Genomic DNA, 19,055 nt, shown 5'->3' on the forward strand with positions numbered 1-19,055 from the left:
TTGGGAAACATATTGCTCCTAGGTTGTTATGTAGGGTCTTTGAAACCATACTGGTGATTGACACCACGACCGGGATGGTCGTTTCTTGTTGCATATGCTACATTTCTTTGATCTCCTGTTTTAGGTCCGTGTACGTCCTGATATTTTCCTCATGGGTGTTCTGGAGATTGCCAGTGTTGAGTACTGCTATATCAACCAGAGAGGTAGCCTTTTCCTTCTTGTCCACATGAAGAAAGTTATGTCTGGTCTGTTGTGCGGGATTGTTTTGCCTGTTATTGTGGCGCGGTCTGAGTACAGCTTGTGGGTTGGGGTTATTCTAGAATGGCCTTGGGCTCGTACTTCTAATACGGTACACTTTCTTGATCAACTGGTATTTCCTTGTTAGCTTCTGAGGTATTATCCTGGCTACCTGGTCAAGTGTACACAGTCTGGGTGATCACCTGGCATCCTGCGATGATGTGGTGGATCGTTTCTGAGGCCGAGTGGCATCGTCCACATGTGTCATGTGGCACTCCGGGATCCCTGCTGATGTATTTTCTATAGTTTCTGGTATTGATTATTTAGTCCTGGATGACGAACACGAATCCTTCAGTCTTGGGGAAGGGCGTCCCGCTCGTAAGGCATGTATTGGAAGCGATTTTATCTGTGTGGTCTCGATGGAGGTCACTGTAGCTTCTGCCATGAAGTGTCTTCTTTGCCTATCTTTCTAGCTTGGTTTGTTCAGTCTGGGTGGGAAGAGATTTCTCAATTAGGTTGAGTGGGGTATGCCGCTTGTCTGTCTTTCTTATGGCCTGATGAAGTGCTGCTGTATTTTTCTGGAAGTAACCCTCGAGGTTGGCTATTGCTGTTTTCTGTTGCTCGATGAGGTCTGTCTAGCCCCCTTCCTCCCTCCCTCTTTCCGAGCTATTGTCAGTCTCTCCACGGCTGATTTCGGTCAGTGTTAACAGCTCTTAGTCATCATTGTCCTTGTCTTTCTCATATCCTCCAGCTCAGTGTTAGTCCAATCCATGACCCCGAACGAGGATGTTAGCACTGGGACTGCATGTGTTTATGGCTTTGACCGTGTTCCTCCTTTCAGCAGGCTTCTGAGCCTCTGATGGTATTTTTCGGCCAGGATTCTTCACCGAATTCTTCGGTAATCCGGAGTAATTGCTGGAGTTGCTTCTCAGTCGTCGAGTAGAGCTTGATGTCATCCATGTACATCAGGTGGAAATGGTGTACAGGTTTTTTCTTCCGTCTTTGAGATTACATCCATGCTCACTATTGTTGAGCATGGTGAATAGCGGGTTGAGTGATAAACAGAACCAGTGGGCTCAGGGAATCTCCCTGAAAGATTCCTCTCCTGATGGGGATCTGGTTGTGATGTTCTCCACCTCCATTTCGCCCTGGTTGCTTCTAGGAAGTCGGTCATAAAGTCAACTCTCGGATTGACTTTATAGATCTTCAGTGTTTCAAATGGCCAACTATGAGGAGAGGAAGACCTTGCGGTAATCGATGCAGGCCGTGTATCGGTTGCAGCGCTTCTTATAAATTTGTTCTCTAACTACAGCATCTATGATTAATTGCTCCTTGCATCCTTTGCTTTTCTGCTTGATTAATTTACGCTGTTCGGCCGTTATGTTTTGGTTCTCCAAGTGGAATGATATCTTCTTCGTTATGCATCTGACCAGGATCTTGTACATAGTTGGAAGACAGGCCAATGACCTGTCTTCCAATGATGTACAAGATCCTGGCCTGTCCTCCAACAATGTATAAGATCCTGGCCTGTCTTCCAACAATGTACAAGATCCTGGCCGGGTTTCTTGTTTCTTGTTCCTTGGTCTTTAGCTTCAGATATGTGATTCCATGAGTGCGAAATTTTGGCAGTGTCTCTGGGGGTCTTATCATCTGGTGAACTGCTGTGCTTGCTGCTTGTGTGTGCAAGTGAGCTTTTTGTACCAATAGACGTGGAAGTTATCTATATCCCACGTCGATATCCAACTGTCTTGTCTCTTGTACGTCCTTGGTTTTCATCCGTTCTAATTCTATCCAGGGGGGTTGGCTGTTATGTCTTATTTCATTGTTCCACATGTTTTCCCGGAACTCCTCGATCGTCTTCTGCTCAGGTGGTCCGTTTCCGTCTTTCCCATTTTCTCTGAGACTCCTGTAGAAGCTCTTTGGTCTTCTTTTAACATTCGGTTGTTTATTTTCTTCTAGGGCTGTCTTTGTATCGGCGTAATCTATTGCTGAATGCGAAAAGGTTTTGCTTCAGTGTGTCCAAGTATTCTCCTTTTCTATGATTTTTGGTCTTGAGTTTGCTGTGAACGCGGTCTCCCTTGAGGATGCTCTTCACTTTTCCAATCAATTTCTTACTCCTATTGCCCTGTTGGCACTGGCTCAATTGGCCAATCTTCTCTATTAATTCGTCTATCTTCTGCTGAAGTCTTCTTTCCCAAGCTTTCTTTTGCTGCCGGTCTCTCGTTTCTCCTCCATTAATCCTTGTGGCTGCCATGGCAGCACAGTATACACCTGTGTGGATGGCCTCCAGTGTTGTGCCATTGTTGTCGAGGTGATGTGGTATTATTTGTCGATTGAGGTGATCGTGACTCTGCATAGTATTCTATTGGGTCTGTGCTTCGGTATCACGTGAGTCTTTGTGGATTTCATTCCCTCCAGTTCTATTAGAGCCTTCTTCTACTCGTCTTCTTTCTACTAGATATCATGACTTCATCTCTTTCCACTTCTTGTGCCCTGGATTGTATTTCTTCTTACTCTTCCTTCTCAGGAACGTACGTTTTAAACAATCCACAATGCCCCATCTATAAAGCATCAGAAATCTAGGATTTCTGACTTTTTTTGGCAACTCTGGGTTTCTGTAATGTCTGATGTGTGGTGTCTTCCAGAGCTTAGTTTGGCTCCACTTAGAAATGATAGCAACTGTTTGTTCGCATCCCTAACCTTCATTTCACCGATTTACTCCTTATTCTGAATACATCACAACATTCTAGGTGCAGAAATTTCTTGCAATACCTTTTTTTGGCTCAGATCTTGATGTGGAAGATACTTACAGTGGCCACAAAGATGATGGACTCGTGACATATGGTCCATACTTTAGAAAAGGTTTTTAGTATTAGTATGTCAAATGATGCAAGGAACAATATAAATTTATGTCCCATCATGTGTTTTGTCTGAGCAAGAGGAAGAATTCCATCAGCATTGATCTTACTCAATCCAATGAAAGCCAACACCTCGACCAGATGTGTTCTCAGGGGTTTACTTTCTAAACGCAGCAATTTGCAGAACTGAAGCCTTTCTTGGTAAGAGCATCCTTTAATTCTGTTCTCTGATGTGTCCCGCTTTAGCCTACAAACAGATTATTTAAGCTCCAGACAACGAGGAATGCGGTACCATCCCTCCAACATCACAGAAAGGGACACTTCCAGTGGAGACAGTGTTCTCGTGTGTGGTAGAATAATGATCGATGGCTGCACTCCCTCATCATGTTTATGATAGGGGTGCTGTAGCTGTGCAGAGGTACCAAGAACAGAACCTCGAACCCTAATGCGACTTTTTAGGGGTGCGGTTGGCCCAAATTTTGTTTTGAGCTCACGTGGTGGAGGAATATCTTGAGACTGAAGCCATCCAATGGTCAGCAGACTTAAATTGGATCGAACATGTGTGGGACGCCCTTGGACATTGAATTGCATGCCAACAGCCAACTTATCGATGACTTGATGAACCAAGGTCTGTGCTGGTGGAAATATGGGATTTGTTGCCACGGAATCATATAGACACTCTTATATTGAGCATGATTCACCACTGTGAAGCCTGTTTACCCATTGGAAAGGGTCGCCGTACTGATGTCATGTGACCATATTTTTGAGCATCTTGTATCGACTTCTGTAATGTGAGCTCTTTGGTCTGTCTCCTGATTTCATTGTTGTTGTTGTTGTACACGTCCGCTTCATTGCAAGCTGCACGTGCTACACCACGTTTTCTACGTCTCTGTTAATTTTGTTCAGGAGTGTAGTTAGAAATTGGGTGCTGCATAATTCGTCAACATCTCAAAGTTGAATCTTCTCAAACTCAATGTAAATCATCTCAATTTAAATCTTCTGGGATATTCTAAAGAGCATCCCAGAAGATTTAAATTGTTTTTACCATCTGAACATGCCTGGGAAGAAATTTGAGTAATCTTTAAAGTGCTGGTTGAATATATAATGATGCAGGATGTGTATATTTATAAACATCAGATAGAGGGAATTGTGGTTTTATTTTTCCCCATCGCTCAATCTGTACTTCTTCGTCACGAGCATTTGTCGGTGTCTCGGTGCTAATCTGGGCTGTCGTAGAGATTTAGGGCTTGTCGGAGCCATTTAGAATGCAACCAGTTACATTCGTGTCAAGGTCACCGGGAATTTCGACTTCCTTTGAAGATAGAAAGAAAAAAAAATGAGTAACCTACCGCAAGATGTTTTTTGTAATCCTCTCATCAAAAGTGAGCGCAAGAATGACATGAATTTGCCATAACGAGTTGCCGGCCCCGTTTTTGCCTCACCCGAAATCAACTCTTTAATCAACTCATGGCGTCTTGTTGGTGTTTGACCTTGTAACGCGCAGATTTTAATTTAATAATTCGACGCTACCCCTCTTCGGACATTTTTTTTTCTTTCGCAAGATACCTCCGAAAGTGACAAAATAACAGACGATGTAATTGTCAATCTTTTAATCATTTTCGCGCAGTCTCAGTAGGTTATTTGCTAGCAGACGAAAATATAAAATTTCTAACAATTGTTGGAAATTTACGCGAGATTGTAGAAAAACTGCTCGTGCTGGTGTCGCTCGTAGATTTCCAACAATGGAGAGTGCGAGAGGGAAGCGCACGTTTTTGCCAAAAGACGTAAAAAATGGCGGAACAAATACTGACCTCGAGGACTGTAAACAATGATGATGGCACTGAAAACGAAGAAGTTATCTACATCCGGGCAATTCGACCAGGAACCACTGCTAACGTTACACAAAAATACTCGCTCAGATTACAACTTTATTTTTCTCCACTGAGCAGGATTTTAAGTTTATCATACAGCGCCCTCAGGTGGAAGTTATTTTTCTAATAATGAAGGTTAATGACAAAAACATTAAAAAAAATTAGATTCGAAGAGTGGGACGCATGCTCAGTAGCCAATGGTGCGGCAAATCCCTTTTTAAGGTCTCATGTATTTTAGATGGCCGGAAGGAGTGTCTCAGCTTGTCTTTTTCTCTTTCTTCTGTTTTTTTTTTTTTTTTTTTTTAATGATGCTCGAAATTCATTGTTGTTTCAACGAACAATGAAGATGTCAAGACATCTTCATCGTTTGTTAAAACCAGGTAAAGTACTTCTAATTCTTTTGGTCTTTTCAGTCATTTACTTTGAACTAGAAGTGATCTACTGCTGGATAATTTCTCTTCCTTTGCCTTTTCTCTTTTCGCTCTATTTCTTGTCTTTTGTCTTCTTCTGTTTCCTTTTCTCTTTACTTTCTTTCTTTCTCTCTTTTTTTTTCTCGCTTCTCTCTCTCTTCTCTTTCTGTTTTTCTTTCTGTCACTCATTTATTTCTCTCTCTCGCTGTCTCCCATTGTCGATTTCTTCTTTCTCTGTTCTTTCTTATTCTTCTGTCTCTCTTTTTTCTTTTCTCTTTTTTCTGTTTCTTATTATTCTTTCTCTCGCTGTTTTTTCCTTTCTTTCTCTCACTTTTTCCTGATTTATTCCTTCTTTCTTTTTTTCGCTCTCTTTCTGTTTCTTTTCTTCCCTTCACTCTTTATATCTCGCTTTCTCTTGATTCAGTTTTTCCTTTTTTCCGCACCCTTTCTCTTTTTACTCTTTTATTTTTTTCTTTATCGCTCTTTCTGTTTTCTTCTATCTCTCTTTTACACTGATTTATTTTCTTTCTCTCTGTTTCTCATTTTTTTTCTTCCTTTCTGATTCATTCATTCTTTTCTCTTTCTCTTCTCTTCTCTTCTCTCTTGTGTGTCTTTTTTGTTTATCTCTCTTTTCTTTCCTTTCTTATCTCTTCTCCATTTCTCTTCCTATCCGTTTGTTTTCTCTTTCCTGATTCATCCCATCTTCCTTTTTTTGCTCTCATTCACTTTTTGTCTTTTTCTCTCTCTCTCTTCCGTTTTTACTTTTCTTCCTCTTTCTATCCATTTCTTTCTTTCTCTCTCTCTCTCTCTCTCTCTTCTGATAAATTCCTTCCTTTCTTTTTTTCTCTTCTCTTCTCTCTCGTGTGTCTTTTTTCTTTATCTCTCTTTCATTTCCTTCTCTCTTTTCTTTCCTTTCCTATTCTATTCTCTCTCTCTCTTTCTATCTGTTTCTCTCTCTCTCTCTCTCTCCTGATTCATCCTATCTTGCTTTTTTGCTCTCATTTACTTTTTGTCTTTTTTTCCCCTTTTTCTCTTATTTTTTTTTCTCTCTCTCTCCTGATAAATTCCTTCTTTCTCGTTTTCTTTTCTCTCTCGTGTGTCTTTTTTCTTTATCTCTCTTTCATTTCCTTCTTTTTTTTCTTTCCTTTCCTATTCTATTCTCTCTCTCTCTCTTTCTATCTGTTTCTCTCTCTCTCTCTCTCTTTCTATCTGTTTCTCTCTCTCTCTCTCTCTCTTTCTATCTGTTTCTCTCTCTCTCTCTCTTTCTCTCCTGATTCATTCCATCTTTCTTTTTTGCTCCCATTCACTTTCTGTCTACTTTTTCTCTCTCTTATTTTTTCACTCTTTGTCTTTCTCTCTCTTCTCTTGTTTTCTTAATCTTCTGTATCTCACTGACTTTTTTCCCCTCGTTTTTTTTTTTTATTTCTTTCTTTCTCACTCTCGCCTCATTCATTCCTTTTTTTTCGCTCTCTTTCGTTTTCTGTCTACTTGTTTTGTCTTTATTTTTTCGTTTTTGTCTCTCTCTCTTTTCTTTTTCTTTCTCTTTCTTTTGTGTCTCCTTCCCTCTCCCTTTTATGCTGTTTTCTTATTCTTCTGCCTTTCTCTATCTTTTCTTACTCTCTCTTTCAGGTTCATATTTTTCGCTCTTCTTATTCGCCCCTCTTATTCGCCTTTTGCCCCTTCACTTTTCTGATTAATCTCACTCCAATAGGCTGATGCTTCGCATCGCGAACTTAGTATTCGCGCATGCTCTTATTATTATTATTATTATTATTTCTCCCTGATTGCGGGTTCCACCACCTGACGGATACTGCTACCAAGAACAAAGGGTGGTTGTAATGTCTGGTCAAGGAACTCTCTGACTATCCTACAGGTGTTCAGGATTGCGCCTTTCTGGAGTTCCTTGTAGGTGTACTCTGGGAGTCTTATTATTATTATATAAGAAAACAAGCTTAAAAAGCATTAGCCACCTCCCAAAAAACCCTCCCACATTACCTTTCCATCCACTCTAATAATTTGTTAAATTCTTCCTGGAATTTATTCAAACTGCCAACCTCTACAACACCGGATCGAAATTTGTTCCACAACAATCGACCATCAGTTGGTTGAAGGCAAACATTTTCATATCAATTTTGAAACCGTTCTTTCTCAATTTGAATTTGGCTCCTCGTATGTGTAGTCTGAAGAAAAGGAAGAATCCCATCAGCAGTGAGCTTGATCAATCCATTAAAAGCATCAAACACCTCAATCAAATCACCTCACAGGAGGAGCGTACCGCAGACGCTGCAATTTGCAGAACTGAAGCCTTTCTTGGTAAGCACACCCTTTTGTTCTCCTCATCAACCTCGTTGCGCCTCTCTATACTCGTCCCAGCAGCTCTATATCCTTTCTAATATGAGGCCTCCAGACATGTATGCGGTACTCAAGATGCTGCCTAACCACTGCCTTATACAATGGGATAATCATTTCCTGATCCCTGCTAGCATAAGTCCTGAAAATAATGGAGTCAGGTTAAAGAAGTAATCCAGGACCATCCAGACAAGACTGCAGTTACAGTTTGAATCATCGAAAAGATTAGATTCACGGTTCAGAGAACTTCATGGTTCAGATGCACAATTACCTGAGGCCTTTTTCATTTTCCACTAATGCTGAGTCACTGCTACCCATACACAGTACTTTGAATTTGCCAATGTTAAAGTTCAATTGCCATTTCTCAGTCCATCCGAATCTTTGATCTCATTGCAGTAGCTTAGCTTGATAATACCAACCTTTGTAGCATCTGCAAACTTAGACATTAAGCCCAATATACCTTCATCAATATCATTAATAAATATTGAAAACAGCAATGGACCCAAGACTGAACCCTGAGGGACACCAATAATAACATTAATCCATGTAGAGCAGTATCCATTGATTACCACTCTCTGTCTTCTTTCACTCAACCATCCCTTTATACATTGTAGCAATTTGCCCTTAATATACCGCTCCAATTTGTAGAGTGGTCTTCCGTGTACCAATCCTTTCAATGATTCAAACTGTAACTGCAGTCTTGTCTGGATGGTCCTGGATTATTTCTTTAACCTGACTCCATTATTTTCCATGGAACAGAAGTAAGCTAACTGATTTATAATTATTCATGTCAGCCTTTGATCCCCTTTGTAAATTAGGGATACATTTGCAGATCTTCAGTCCATGGGGACCTCCCCTAAATCCAAAGGTGCTGTCTTAATTATGGCTGGGCCAATAAGCGACAAGATGCAGTTCATTGTCACTTTAAGTGTCGGCCATATTTGGTTGGGATTTTTCCTTCATTCCATCGAAATAATTGGAAGTTCTTTGGAAGAACTGAACGCTATTTTAGATGAATCATGTAGATGACGACCATCAAAACCATCAGGTTTATCATTTTTTGATAGCTACCCGAGCATTTCAATGATTCATAACAACCTTTCTCTTGGTCCATTGGTTATTCTCTCATGGGATCCATTATAAATGATGGATTGTTGCATTTTTGGGAGAAAAAACCCGCTACAAAACCATTTCCATTTGATATTAAATCTCCACGATGAGCCCAATACATCAAACGAAACAGTGTACAGGATTTTTGGACATTGGATTATTTATAAGAGGGACACCAGCATTATGTCAAAGGGGAGGTTGGTAACAGCACGTGTTACCAAAGATTAAATTATACCTTCCACCGCAACGATCAGACTGGGTCATGCCCCGGGAGGCTTTTTGAGCGCCGCCTGTGTCAGATTACGTAGAGAGAGAGGATCGTAAAAAAAAGTTTAAGCAGAAACGCGAGGGTCATAAACGCACTCGCGTTCTTCGCTGCATACATAAAAGGTTCTCCGCATTGAGCTGACACAATTCCTCACCCCCAAAACTCTCCTTCCAGCCCTCTCTTGTCCCCCACCTCTAACTCCACTTACCTGTTCTCATCACTTGGCAAAGAAGCAGACGATTAACTTGCGCTGTTGCACTTTTTGGACAGATTGGACCTGATCCGAACCCGAGAAAGGGTTGCAATTGATGCGTCTGTGCGGAAACCAAGTTATCCGACCTGCTCACCGTCCAAAACGCTGCATCTCGCGAACACATACGCACGCACTGCTTAACTTCCAGCCACGCATTCGTACTTCTAGCCTCTAACAGGTGGCGCCACCCTGGAGTTTCGTGCGCATTCTCATTGGCCAGATCGCGTACACCTAGCGCGTTTAATTCCGGCTCCATTTCCATCGAGAGATATTTAAGGCGAGAGACACGCGCGCATGCGCCGTTACCATGACAACAGCCTATAACAATTAAATATTATTTAAGACAACTTATAATTATTGACGGCTAGACTACTCAATCTATCTGTCTATTCGTCTGACAAGATCTTAATCTGACTCAAACCAACAGATGATGTCCAAAATGGCGACTGCAATCGTCTGTTTTTTTTTTTTTTTTAATTTTTTCTGATTCAAAAAAAAAAAAAAAAAAAACAACAACAACAAGGAACTGTTGATTCCGGAAGTGATTTTGTATGAGGTATTGGAAAATCATTGAACCTTGACAAATTCTTCTTTCTTTCTTTCCACCCGAGAGAGATAGAAAGAGAGAAGTTTTTTTTTTTTTAAACTGGGTTCAGATATATTCAGCGAACCGGTTTTGTGAGCTGTTGTATAAACATGGGATTTGTGAAGGAAATTGAAAATACTCACCAGGGGGCGTAAGCTACAAAAACTTAAAGTTTATGACCGAAACAAGAAACGAAATTTTCGTTTGGGAATACCGATTTTCTTATATATATACACTGGTGCTGAAAAAGTTAAGGAACAATCAGGACTGTGTAATGGTGTTGTCAGCTGTGATTTGAAATAAGTGATTATCGAGCGAATAACATCGGTTTTTGTTTATATTCATATAATCGTTGTAGTATACACTGCCCTGCCAAAATATTAAAGACTGAGTTTGTTCCTTCGATTCATGTGTCATCTGTTTTCTAATATTTTTAATAGAGCAGTATATATTTGTTTTTAAAGTGGTTTTTTTTTTAGATAATTCAGCGACTAAATCAGAGGGAAATTGGTCCTTGGTCGCTTTTTAGCCTTTTTTTTCCCCTTTTTTAACCGCAAAGTAATTTTCCCCTTGAAGCTACACAAACCGGTTTCGTTGTTGCAATACCTTCCCTCAGCAGCGAGCCTAACACTGGGTGACACCTACGATCTTCAAATAAATTTCTAGCCTTAATATTTATCTGCAGTCGGATTTATTAGTTTCTTGGAGATAAAGAAGGAAAATTAATCGATTGTTTATGGAGAGAAGAGAGGAGATGTTTGCTTTATTCAACTGTTTCTAAATTTAGTTTTGGAGGTCAGATAGCGTCTTTTTTTTAATTTATTTTTACTGGCTCCTTGACCTCTATCGTCCGAGATATATCCATTACAAGTAACGAGGGTCTCTTCCACCGATTGTCCCTGGCCCACCCGTCCACCCACTCTAAATGCGCATCGTGAATTCGTCTGAAATCGTACAGTCATCGAGCGTGGGTCTACCGCACCCTCGGGCTTTGTTCGTGTACGACAGGGTGAAAGCGTTTGTTGTCTTTGAAGAAACCGACTGCGAGGTGTAGAAATGCATCTCGAGCCAAGGTTGAGGATTGGATGGTAAACAAGTTGGTGTAAGCTGAGATTGGGCAACCTTTCTTTCGATATGGAAATCCTCAAAACGACACAACACTCGAAAGATAATTATTCGAGTGACCTCAATTTCAATCGAAACTAAGGCAAATATTGAAAGTAATGTCAAATACGAACAGGAAACAGAGAGAGAGAGAGAGAGAGAGAGAGAGAGAAAGGTGAAGAAGAAAAAGAGAGAAAGAAATAGGGACAGATAGAAGAGCAAAAGAAGAAAAGCGAAGACGAAAAATAAATGAAAACTGGAAAGAGAAAAAAGAGAGATAGACAAGAGAGAAAGGAGCGAGAAGAAAAAAAGGTGAAGAAGAAAAAGACAGAGAAAATGGGAAAGAGAAAAAAGGAAGGACTAGAGAGAGAGAGAGAGAGAGAGAGAGAGAGAGAGAGAGAGAAAGAAGAGAAAAAGAGGAGAAAGGTGAATGAGAGAAAAGAAGAAATGTTGGGAGAAAAGAGAGAGAGAGAGAGAGAGTACAAAAGAGAGAAAGAGAAAGATAGAAAACAGAGAACGAAGAACAAAAGAAGAAAAATGCAGGAGGAAAAAAAGAGAGAGAGAGAAGAGAAAAAGAGAGAGATAAGCAGAAAAGAGAGAAATAGGAGAATAGTGAAGGACAGAAAAGAAACATGGGAGAAAAGAGAGAAAAAGATAAGAAAGAGAAGAAGAAAAGTAAAGGAAAAAATAAGAGAGAGAGAAAGAGGTAAAGGTAAAAAGAGAGAGAGAGAGAGAGAGAGAGAGAGAGAGAGAGAGAAGAAGAAAGGTGAATGAGAGAAAGGAGATGGGAGAAAACAGAAAAAAAAAAGAGATAGAAAAGAAAGAGAGAAAAGAAAAGACAGAGAGAGAGAGAGAGAAAGGTGAAGAAGAAAAAGAGAGAAAGAAATAGGGAGAGATAGAAGAGCAAAAGAAGAAAAGTGAAGACGAAAAATAAATGAAAACTGGAAAGAGAAAAAAGAGAGAAAGGAGCGAGAAGAGAAAAAGGTGAAGACGAAAAAGACAGAGAAAATGGGAAAGAGGAAAAAGAAAGGACTAGAGAGAGAGAGAGAAATAGAGATAAAAGAGAAAAGGGGAAAGAAAAAAGGAAATAAGGAACACTGGAAATGAAAACTGGAATGAGAAAAAAGAGAGATAGACAAGAGAGAAAGGAGCGAGAAGAGAAAAAGAGAAGAAAAAGAGAGAGAAAATGGGAAAGAGGAAAAAGGAAGGACTAGAGAGAGAGAGAGAGAAATAGAGATAAAAGAGAGAGATAGAAATAGAAAAGGGGAAAGAAAAAAGGAAATGAAACAGAAAAATAAAGAAAGAAAAAGGGAAAGAAAGGGGGAAAGAGAGAGAAGAGAAATTAAGTAAAAAAAAAAGGAGTAAAAAAAAGAAAGAAAAGAGGAGAGAGAGAGAGAGAGAGAGAGAGAGAGAGAGAGAGAGAGAGAGAGAGAGAGAGAGAGGAGAAGAGAAAGGAGAAAAAAGAGAGTTGAGAGCGAGAGATAATGAGATAAAGACTTGGCATTTGTGTGGACCTTGGGCAGGAATGGGCCAAACAGGACTAGGAAGTAGAGGGAAAGATTTGGGATTCGCGCTCCATCTGCCATTATTCATTAACTGTTTCGTGTTCCATCACCGGCGAAGGACTTTCAAAGTGAAACGCGTCACTCTTTACCCTGTCACACGTCAGTCTCGTGATAGTTGCTAAAGTCAAGGTCAATTAAATGAACGGATCAAAACTAATGGATCTATCTGGCTCCAAACACCGGCTCGCTCAGAGAGAGACGCTTTGGAAGCATTCAGCGCGTGATTAATATGATTTCTTTCTTCGTTTCATCCCTCTTTAAACCTGGCAATTCTTCGCAGAAGAGGAACCAGTTGCAGATGTATCTCACAGGATAATAAAAAGCCCTAATTCAAGGCTAACTGAATCTTTTAACAAGGTACGTTTCGGTAGTGAAAAAGAAGGCCACTTTTTCAAGTCCTGTTGCAACCTCTTTACACAACCGCCCTCTTTCATTAATGTCGCGATCATTTTGCACGCGCTGGTGCGGTCCACGCGCAAAAATGGGTAGAAATCGGTCACCTCGCGGTGACCTCTTTGTTGTTATAAAGTGACAATCGAGCGCGTGGAAAAACAGCCATTTTCTATTGGCCAGCTTCCTTTTAAGAGAGTTGCTAAGTTACGAGAAATGCGCAACGATTGGCTACCGTCCTTCGGTAGTGTTGCTAAGCGACGAAAAATTGTACAAAATTGTTACTAACTTAAAAGTAACTTACTTGAAATACAGCACCATAGTACGGTACTTCCACCTCACAACTTTGCTCTTCCCCAAATGAGAACCGAGTTCTCTTCTCAAACATCCTTTGTGTACTGAACTTATTTTTCTCAAGTTTACATCCTCACCTGGCAACTTTCGTTGGACGTCTTCCTTGCGGATGAAGGAAGCAGACTTACTTCACTTTGTTTTTACCACGACAAAGAAGATTGATAGATTGTCAACAACTTGTCATCCATGTTGGAAAACAATTTTCTACTGTTTACATTACCTGAAGCAGAACATGAAGACCCCACTTGTTTCCTCATTTTTCTATTTGACCGAAAAACAAAAATAAATAATTTGGGCATGGACCAAACCCATGACAGTCCACGAATGAGTTACCGAACAGAAATAAAGTCCAACCACTTTATGATTTTACTCTGAAAGATTTTTTTTTGGGTTTACTCTCGTCATTGGGCAAAGATTTCCTTCTGACTGACAATAACCAAATGGGATTTTTGGACAATGTTTCCCCCTGTAGCCACACATCACTGAAGGATCACTGAAAACATTCTAAGAGGGTTAACTGAAGGAAATCATATTTTGCATAATCTCTTTGGCTCCAGGAAAATTCACAGAGCACCCGATAGCGTGGTGTGTGGGTGTGTGAGAGATTGAGAAAGGAAAACTTGTTGTTTAGAAAGATAAAAATAGTCCAGCTGTCTTTAACTATATCTTTGACAAATATCCCTTTCGTTGACCTCATTAATTTTACCTCAATCAAGTCAGATATTGATTTCTTCTTTAAACAGACTTGCACTTCCAAGTTCCTGATGATTTTTGTCGATACCCTTGGTCAATGACTGACAGACACGCTCTAAGAATCTTTCAGCGAAAATGCAGCTTAATATATTATGACCATTAACCACTGAACCCTGAAAAAAAAAAGCCTAACAAACGCAATTTAAAGATTCAGTGTAGTACCTCACGGCCTGAATTACTCACAATATTTCCCTAAGTACTTATTTTAAATAATAAAACCACCAACAGTCAGTTTATATGTTTTCGGGATAAAAAGCTCGAGTTTCATCGGTAAAAAATCCAATTTACTCGGTTTTCAATTCAATTCAGATTCGATCTATACATCTATTCAAATCAATTCAATTCAATCAGTACAGATTCAGTGTAGTGCCTCACGGCCTGGGTTGCTCAATATCTTTCTCTAATTACTTATTTTAAATAATCAACCCATTAACAGTCAGCTTGTGCGTTTTCGGGATGAAAAGCTCGAGTTTCCTGGATAAAAATTCTTAAAAACCCTCAATAACTCAGCCACTTTCAAAAAGCCAACGAAAGTCAGTCGTTGCCATGACTACAAACTGTATCTTGGCAACCATACAAGTTTTTTTTACATGGTTTATTACTCTATGAATATTAATATCTATTTTATAATGTCCTTGTATTGTTTTATTTGGAGTTACTTAGTTTTATTTTTTCCATTTGTCATTGGTCTACTGGATAATATACGTCCTAAGAGTGTTCACTTTATTGGGAACTATTAGACGCGCACTGATTCATTCACGTAGATCAATGCCACCTTAACTTCCTTCAAAAACGTGATGTGTGTTCATAATTTGTCTCCTATTGTAGTAAAAGGAGTCTTTAATTTTTCCTGGATGCATAATTTCACAGACTAGTTTAATCCGAAAGCACTTCTGATCTGGTTTTATATTTTGGTTAGAGTTACTCCATTTTGATTTTGTATTGGCAATACGTTTTGCATACCAGGGCGAAACGAGTCTAGGAGCAAAAAGGGAGATCAGACACAGACAGGTCATTGGCTGTCTGCATCTTCCTCATGAAAGTATTTGAATTTTAAAATAAAAAATCGTTGATAAATTTAAAAAACTAATTTTTTCATTGATGAACCGATATATCAATAACTGGAGTCTCTTATTAGAATAATAAAGTGGACATGAGCTAATTGGATTCATCTATTGGTCTTCTTCGACCACAATTGCAAACCAGGTATCAACGTGTAATTATCATGTCTGACAAAACACGTTCAGCCATATTTGAAGTTGCCTCTTCTAAGTCCTGCAAGAGACTTATCAGAAAAGAAAGAAAGAAAGAAAACAAGTAAACCTTGAGAGAAACTATGACAATAATAAATCCGAAGAAAGAACGCCTTAAGGTGTTATGAAAGGAAAGTTATTGTAGTATGCTCGATATTAGGTCACATAGAGATCAAAGGTCAACAGAAACACCTGAGAGAGCGATATAAATACGGTATTAAAAGAGAGAGAGAGAGAGAAGAGGAGTGGGGGGAGAGTTCTTATGGTTAAAAAAAATCTTTATTTATTTTGGATAATATTTTTGAATTTTTATGTATGTCAATGCCAAGTTTGTATGCAAATAGTTGCCCAAGAAGGACGTGACGGGTCATGTGTGAAAAAGGGGCTGGCTTGCACCCATATTACATTGTTTTTTATTGTGGTTAAGAAGTGCCCAAGGCCAGAGTGCAATTGGTATAAATCCAGACAAGACAATACTGGTTTTCTCGCTGTAGTTTATGTAGCCATGATGGCCTTAGGCGAATATTACTGCACCCATTTAGGTAAAAATAATAATAATGACGTGAATTATCTATAAAATTTAACCCATAATAACCCATTTTGACCTATAAGTCACTAAATCAATGTTGGTTCGTGTCAACAGTTAAATTCTAATTTTTACATATTTTTAAAATTAAAAATTACAATTTTAACATTTAGAAATATTAAAAGTTACTATTGTTAATTGCTTATTATTTTATGTCATATTTTTAATTAATGTTAAAAAATTAACGTTCATTTAAAACCAAAAATAAAATTTAAAACTGTTAAAATATCGCTTATTATGCAATATTTTAATCGAATTGGATTATGCAAATTTAAGAGACAATATGTTCAAAGATATTATCTAAAAAAGAGTTTAAAATCGTTCTAAATGCATCACGAGCTATTTTCAAACATTTTTCGCATTTATTTTAGAAAATCAATTCGTGTGAAATTTTCATTTAACCCTCAATTAACCAAAATTCTATTCGAAATACCATCGGTAGTCGTTTCCATGGAAATCGCGTGCCCATGTGATAGGTTTCCAGAGAAACTGGTGGTATTTCGCGTGAAGTTACCATGGTGAGTCTCGCGCCGAACTATGGATAACGAAATGTCACAAATTGCGTAATTGTCGCGCCTGCGCAGTTTCTTGTAGGAAGATTTGGCATTTTTCGCAAAAAGGAGTAACGAAAGTTTGCGTTCGTTACCGAAGACCCGAATAAAACCGGTTTGTGTTTATACAAACGGGGGGTGGGGGGAGGTGTCGCATTTCTTCTCGTAATTAGCGCGGTGGTAAGCGCCAGATTGGATTTCTTGTGTACGAAAGAAATGGGAAAGACGGTTGAGCTGCTGCGCAGTCTCGCTCAATTATTTGCGCATTTGTTGTGGTTGCTGGGATGGGACGAAAGCCGCCAAACACCTGTCATAAATAGGTCATTTACCCAACGCACTAATTGGGGATGTTCCCAGGGAGTTGTGGAGCTCACTTCTACCACAACAAATGGTCGCATTCAGTCTATTATTAAGCGAAAAATTACTTAATTTGAGCATTGAAGAGTTCATGGGGTGTTTGTTATCGATGCACTTTGACCAAAAGGTGTTTAAAATGACCAGAAAGCCATTTTAAACACCTTCCTATTGTTTAAAATGACTAGTAACATGGGAGAGTCATTTTAAAAATAGGAGTAAATTCTATATTAACAGAGAGAGAGAGAGAGAGAGAGAAAGAGAGAGAGATTAAAAGAGTAGAAATAAAAAAAGAATGGAAATAAAAAAAAAGCAAAAATGAGAGAAAGAGAGAAATAGAAAAAGGCAAGGCAGAATAGAGGAAAAAAGGAAGAGAGAAAAGAGAAAGATAAAACAGAGATAGAAAAGAGAAAAGACAGAAGAAGAAAACAAAAAAGGAAAGACAGAATAGGGAGAAAAAGGGAAGAGAGAAAGAGGAAAGAATAAATAGAAATAGAAATCTAAGAAGCGAAAATTAAGTGAGAGATAGAGAGAGGGGGGGGAAACACAATAAAGAGAAAAAGAAAAGAGAAAGAGAGATAAGAGAAGATGGCAAAAAAACAGAGAAAAGAGAAAGAGAGAGAGAAAACAGAAAACACAAAGAGAAAAAAGAAGAGAGGAAAAAAGAAAACAGAGAGAGAGAAAGAGAAAAGTGAAAGACAGAAGAGAGAGAAAAAAAGAAAAGACGGGGGGGGAAGAGAGAGAGAAAAAGACAATGGACAGAAAAAGGAAAAAGAGAAAGAGGAAAGAATAAATAGAAATAGAGATCTAAGAAGCGAAAATTAAGTGAGAGATAGAGAGAGGGGGGAAACACAATAAAGAGAAAAAGAAAAGGGAAAGAGAGATAAGAGAAGATGGCAAAAAAACAGAGAAAAGAGAGAGAGAGAGAGAGAGAGAGAGAGAAAACAGAAAAAACAAAGAGAAAAATGAAGAGAGGAAAAAATAAAACAGACAGAGAGAGAAAGAGAAAAATGAAAGACAGAAGAGAAAGAAAAAAAAGAAAAGACAGGGGGGAAGAGAGAGAGAGAGAGAGAGAGAGAGAGAGAGAGAGAGAGAGAAAGACAATGGACAGAAAAAGGAAAGAGAGAAAGACAGAATGTTACAGATAAAAAAAGAGAAAAGATTGAGAAAGAAAGAAAACACAGAAGACAGGAATAGAGAAAGAAAAAAGGGAAAATTGAGAGAGAGAACTAGAAAAGGGAAAGATAAAAAAAGAGAGAAGAGTAAGAAAAGGAGAGAATAAATAGAGAAAAGTAAGAGAGAGAGAGAGAGAGAGAGAGAGAGAGAGAGAGAGAGAGAGAGAGAGAGAGAAATAATAAAATAAAATACAGAAAAATGTGCAGTAAACAGAGAAGGAATTGAGAAAAGAAAAAAAAAGGAAGAAGAGAGAAACAATGAATGGGGAAGGAAAGACAGGATGAAGAGAGAGAGAGAGAGAGAGAGAGAGAGAGAGAGAGAGAGAGAGAGAGAGAGAGAAGCAGAGAGCATAGAGTAAAGGGGATAGAAGGAGGGAAAAACAAAGAGTGAGAGAATGAACATGAGATGAAATCAACCGAGGCATACCGACAGAAGGAGAAAAGGAAAATCAAAAACAAGAAAAAATAAATAAAATGGGAGAGATGGACGGATGGACAGAACGTAAGAAGAGAATGAAGAATAGTGGGAATAATAAGGTGGGTAAGGAGAAAGAGTAAACAATCGACAAAATGATAAGAATGTGTGTGTAACAGAGAGAGAGAGAGAGAGAGAGAGAGAGAGAGAGAGAGAGAGAGAGAGAGAGAGAGAGAGAGAATCTGTAAAGAAGGAAAGAATGGCAGAGAATCACAACGGAGAGTCGATATTTCATTGTCTTTTCGGAGAATTCTGCGACGAGGTTGGTGGCGACGAAGTGGGACAATTTGGGACGAAAAGAAAGCGATTTCCACATTTCCTCTCGTCACTGTGAGTGCCATTATGCCGACTTTTTTGTCGGTGACGACCTCATTTGCCCCCTGCCGTTCGTGTTTCGTATTAAAATGGGTCATTGCCACTCTCCTTTCGCGTGTGTGCTTCTAATTTTCGTTCAATCACGGGATCGTGACGTCATATCCACGGAATGGTCTTCATTGAGCGACGCAGTGACGAGAGGGTTGGTGGACGCATTTCGGAGACACCACAAGGTCGC

General features: G+C 39.2%; 1 protein-coding gene across 1 annotated transcript in view; it reads right to left on the reverse strand.

Moving 5' to 3' along the window:
- Nucleotides 1–9,498, reverse strand: part of LOC150076749 (G protein-activated inward rectifier potassium channel 3-like) — a 36,369-nt gene extending 26,871 nt beyond the window's left edge. Inside the window, exon 1 of the mRNA XM_090386440.1 lies at nt 9,312–9,498. The gene's annotated coding sequence lies outside the window, so the exon portion shown is untranslated. The remainder of the gene's footprint in view (nt 1–9,311) is intronic.
- Between the last annotated feature and the right edge of the window lie 9,557 nt (nt 9,499–19,055).

Source organism: Mastigoproctus giganteus, chromosome 12, assembly GCF_048544385.1.
Source record: "Mastigoproctus giganteus isolate SK-2022 chromosome 12, ASM4854438v1, whole genome shotgun sequence".
Lineage (NCBI taxonomy): Eukaryota > Metazoa > Arthropoda > Arachnida > Uropygi > Thelyphonidae > Mastigoproctus > Mastigoproctus giganteus.